Source organism: Ptychodera flava, unplaced genomic scaffold (genome assembly GCF_041260155.1).
Source record: "Ptychodera flava strain L36383 unplaced genomic scaffold, AS_Pfla_20210202 Scaffold_58__1_contigs__length_828623_pilon, whole genome shotgun sequence".
Classification (NCBI taxonomy): domain Eukaryota; kingdom Metazoa; phylum Hemichordata; class Enteropneusta; family Ptychoderidae; genus Ptychodera; species Ptychodera flava.
Window position 1 is genome coordinate 724,809 of NW_027248380.1, and position 5,799 is coordinate 730,607.

The window sequence follows — 5,799 nt, forward strand, 5'->3', positions numbered from 1 at the left end:
GAAGTGCAGCTAACGATCCCGAGCGGTGGTGTATTGGATATCGATCGGTGAAGTCATACAGCATACCATTGCAAATCAGAGTGCAACTGTAAGTATATCGGTCAGATGTTACTTAGTATGATAAGGAAAAGAGGGTTTCTTTTTCACAGAACGCTGCGTAGGGTGAAAATGAGTTTGGTTTTTTTATCGCTTATAGGGTTCGGTTAGGCTAGGCTAGGAAAGGCTGGACTGGCGTTGCCGACGATATATGGCCAATCCCAATCGCAGCTCTGCTACGTACATTGCGGGACGAAAGTATGCCTGAGTGCTTCATATTCCGCGAAACATATTTTCTACCTGAGAGCGCTTTCGGCCGATTGCTAGTGACGACAACGAACTAATCAATTTATTTTCAATAGAATATCGATCGAAATCTGCTCGCGTGCCGCTCGCGTGTTTAGGTCACGTCATGAATATTTCCAAAATAACCCGTATATATTAACGTATATACCGTAGCAGTCAATGTACTCGTTTGTTTCTTGTATTTCAAATTGAATCGTCGACACTTTTTACAATTTTGGTATTGATTTTATATTTCAGTATACACATATTGACTGGCCGTGAGGGCAACAGCATACGTCTGTACCCGAGGGACTGTGAGTCACCCCAAAAATATACTTTTTCCCGAGACCGTAGGCCGAGGGAAACAGTCTGTTTTGGGGGGTGACTCACAGGCCCGAGGGGTTAAAGACTATGCTGTGCCCGCATGGCCAGTCAATGTGTGTTTTATAACACACCTCATCCGTAGCTATGCATAAGAACGTACTATACCCAAAACTTGTCGCATGAATGATGTAATATGTTGAAGTGGTTCGGCAAAAAAAGTTTTTCCCAACAGGGCCGCAAATCTTCTGCAAAACGTTCAATGCACTTTTGATTATCGTTTTCGTTCGTTCCGAGTCCTTGTTGGAAACCAGAGCATTTGGTTCTCCTTCAGAAAGTAAGATAAACCGAGAATTTCTCGACTATCGTTTCGCTCGGCCGCAGACGACATCTTTGTTTAAATTCCAGTTGGCGCATGCGCCAATGTTTTTTTGACGTCAGCGGGCATCATTTTTCAGAACTGATGCCTGACAGGCAACAGTTGGACAAATGATGCCTGATGACGTCGTTTACGTGGATCAGCACAAAAAGAACGCATCCCACGTGACTATCAATTGGCGAATTAGAACACAGACTGCGAATGAGGTGTGTTATAACATATTTTGCGCACTTTGGCCAAGTTTGGTGCTACTATGAGCTGAGGAGGACATGCGAGTGAGTAACACATCAATGTATCAATTTCCGATAAAGGAATCGATTGATAACGTTCAAAACATTATTGAAGTGGAGACTCAACGCCCGTTCGCCCCCCGCTCTATGTTATTTTTTTTCAAATTAACTGCAATTTTCAGCGTTCATATCTGCCCAAAGCTGGTACAAAAACGATGACTTGACAGGTATTTGATCTGTACAACGTAAGACGCTTGATTGGTAGTGTAATGTAGTGTAAGTCTGCCAGTCCGCATATGACCCCACAAAGTGATGAACTAATACAGGTACTTGGAGTTATAGTTGGCAATATGGTAGATGCGGAAAAGAACAGTACTTTTCTTTTACGTATACGTTACTCTGCCCTGAACTCTTTTTGTGTCCTGTGGACACAAAAACAGTCGCTTATGTTTTGATTTCCGTGCTTTCAGGTCGAACACCGCGATTCTAGGAGAGGTTAGGGAAGGGTACTAGAGTCAGAAGTCTAGGCTTGCTACATCTTGTTTGGTACCTCTGCTGATTTTATTCGTCCAGAGAGGGATACAGTGGCACCGCTGAAGAGATCGGTTTCAGACTCAGCATCGCTCCTTTTTCGGATTTGAGTGACAAGTTTAGTTCTCGTTTTCAGTATATTCAGTCAAACTGGAGTACAAGCTTACACCATCCGTTATGCGACACGATAAACCAACACAATAAAAAAACGGACTTTTTCGTCAGTCAAACCACGGTCCCTCTATGATAGAGGGACCGTGGTCAAACGTACAAGATAAAGCAAACCACTTACACACCACGATTTATTTCATTGCACCCTCCGTGTTCACTATCAGTAAACCTCCGTCTCAATAGTGAATATACACTAATACTACTTAGAGTGTTTGCCCTTAAGCAATTGGAAGACTTTTAACTTTTTGCGAAAACTGTCAGTGGAATGTGCATCGGGAACAGATATTCGGACTCTCAAACTTGCACTCAGATGCTCATTTCACCGTTTTAGGGTTTGTTTGTTGTTTAAAAATCTATAATTTCGTTTTTTTCCCCATTGTTATGTAGGTCATTTCCCCCACACTCATGACCTGTGATTAATTAGTCTGGAACATTCTCAAGGTCACTGTCCTTCATGACCTCACGGACTTGAATTCGATTAGTCATGTTTGGAATGTTCTGGAAATTTAGTTAGTTGTGTGAGAGAGATAATTTTAGAACAGTAATTAGCATGTCAATAAAAGTTCTAGATTGTTCTTGTATGCTCTTATATAACCACATGAGTATAAACACTGGGACAGCAGGCTTGCAGTCAGACATTTCGGGATCGTGTCTCCTGCGTGTTACTTCAAGTCTTTGGAAACTCCAGCAGTATTAATTTCAAGACTTTTCAAGATCTTCACTGCCACGCTGGATTTATACTGTGGACTTCAAGCCTGCAAGCCAAAGGACTGTTCATTCTCCGACTGACTGTTACAACTCTGAGACTGGAGCTTTGCCGTCCCAGCTGAGATAAGTAGCCTGTACACTTTTACAGTTTCAAGTTTGTATTCTATCCCTGACTTAGCAGTTTGTTTTAATTTTCGCAATAAATGTCGTTTTACACGGAAACTGCTGAGTTCACCTTTTGTTCGTTTTTTGTCAGGTAACAAAATTGGGGGCTCGTCCTGGAGACGAACATTTTGAGCCATTTTACAGCATTTTGCCAGCCTTTTCCAAACTACTGTATATTGTGAACTCAGCGAAATTAATCATGGCGGAATTCAAACCAGACGAAATTGAGGACCTTGATCAGGACGCATTTGATTCCCTGAGAAAAGACGACCTAATTGCACTGGCCGATTTTCTGAAAGTAGAAGTCCAAAGGTCTATGTGCAAGAGGGAAATACAGTACAATATTGCGAAACATTTAGTTCATTTAGGCCAATTTGAGGAATCCACCTTGAAAAATTACGAGCCCAAGTCTACCTTTTGAACTCAGAAAATCGGAATTAGAAATACAAGCAAATTTGGAACTTAAGAAAATAGAATTACAAATGGAAGAAAGACAGAGAGAGAAAGATAGGCAGGAAAGATTAGAAATGGAAAATAGACAAAGAGAGAAAGATAGAGAGGAAAAAGAAAAGGAACGACAATTGGCAGAACATCGACTACAGTTAGAAATGAAACGTTCAGAGCTTGGACAGGAAGGGAATTTCTTCCCTTTAGACAATTTTGACATCACAAAGCACTTCAGGTTGGTTCCCCCTTTCAAAAAAGGATGTTGACAAATATTTTCCTCATTTTGAGAAAATTGCTCGGAGTCTGAATTGGCCTAGGGAGTCCTGGTCTATGCTTTTGTAGAGTGCTTTGGTGGGTAAAGCCAGAGACATTTACATTCAGGTGTCAGTAGAGCAGGCTTCAGATTATGATTTTGTGAAGGAATTAATTCTCAAGGGCTATGAGTTGGTGCCTGAAGCTTACCGTCAGAAATTTAGGGATTGTGAGAAGGCGAAAGATCAACTTATGTTGAATTTGCTCGAACAAAAGAACAACTGTTTGGTCGTTGGTGTTCTTCTGTGAAGGTCTGTCAGAAATACGAAAAATTACGACAACTTGTTTTGATTGAGGAATTTAAAATATGACATTAATGATTGAGGAATTTAAAATATGACATTAAACTGGTCCAATAATCATTTCCATTCAAGGTAACATATTACCAGGTCCATTGTCCATGGTCAATGGTGCATTCGGAGTGGCATCAAGACATTTATCAATGAACAAAAGGCAGATAAATTAGAAGTTGCTGCACGTTTGGCTGATGATTATTCATTGACCCACAAAACTTCATTTTTCAGCAAACCATCCCAGTCCTTTTCATATCGTTACAATGCAGGGAAATTTAACTCCTCCTTTCCATCCAAGAATTATTAAAAGGAGAGTAGAAAATCAAATGACAACAGTTCATAGAGTTCAAGTAACACTCCCAAATCATCATATCCCAAGTCTCAATCTCGTTCTTGCAAACAGTTTGGTACACTTTCTTGTAATTATTGTAAGAAAGACGGCCATTTAATGTCAGATTGTTTCAAATTGAAAAGAAAACGTGAAGGTCAAAGTGGTCAAAGTGAATCTAAGCCCACCGTCTTTATTTCTTCATCATCTCAATTAGAGTCTTATAATGCGTGCAACACATTTTCTGAGGTTAAACCCCTCTTATCCCTAATTAAGAGGAGTTAAGGTAAAAATTGCAGCATCTTACCTCATTCATCTAGCCATCGTTTTCAGAGCTTAGAAGAAAACCGAGTGAATTTTACGATTGACTAAGTTTAAAGGTATTAAAAGTTGAGATGGTTAAGTTTCTCAGTGCATTACACAAAGGCAGCAAGGGAATCTGTTTCTCCTGTTAAAATGTAGTCATCGTTTTGATCAAGTTTGTTTGCGATGTGTAATAGCAAGTATGTTTGTGCAAGTGCTTCATGAAATCTAGTTTGTTGATGGGTCGCAGTAAGAATAATAGTAACAACTTTGTTTGGTTATTGAATCACATGAATTCTTTTTCAAAGGTAGGGGGTTTGGCCGAACGGATTTGACTGTGATGTCGGCGTTAGGTGACTGGGTGCGCTAATGTTGTGTTGAGGTCATCCAATTGAACATGTACTGAATTCACTGAGCTGGAAACTCTATGATTCTTTCCCAAATTCTTTGTTTTCACAAACCTGGGAGGTGTGTACATCATATGCTAAATGCTTATGTTCCAATGTCGTATTGGTATTCAATAACGAAAGTTATGTACCCATAGTTTAAGGACATAAAAGTATAATCACAATCATGTGAATAAAACAAAAAATCAAAAAAATCCTAATTTGATATGTAAATATGTAAATAAAATCAATGAATCTCTTCAATGGAGCCTTCATGAAAACTTTAAATAATTGCAATGACTTATAAATGAATTTAACAGTATGTTTAATGCCAGATATAATAAACATTACAGTACTAATTGCTTATTCATTACGAATTTTTTAAAAAAATATATTAAATTATAAATATAAAAACATCAGTAGAAACCTCAAAAGAATACTTTAGCGGATGGTGTCACACAATGTTTCATTACGATGGCAAATAGAAAAAATGTATCCTAAAAGTTCAAAATTTAACATTGCTAGAAACTTAACAAAATCCACATAAAATACAAATCAACTATCAACTAAACTACGAAAGAAATGTCATTGCGATCTGACCAGTGGCAAGATTACACCAAAATACAGATGCAGTGCACACAGGGCGGTCTGAGATCTTGTGGACATAAAAACATACATTTATATACACAAATAGACAAGCTTGTAAGCATACCTACCTACTACCTACCTACCTACCTACCTACCAACCTACCTACCTACCTACATGCATGCATGCATATATATCGACCACATGAACCGAATTTTTAGCATGATTAGCATAGCAAATTTGGGAGTAATCCTTGAGATAGTGTGTGGTGCATAAATTCATTACGTAAATTACCATTAATTATAGTTTCTTTGAAGG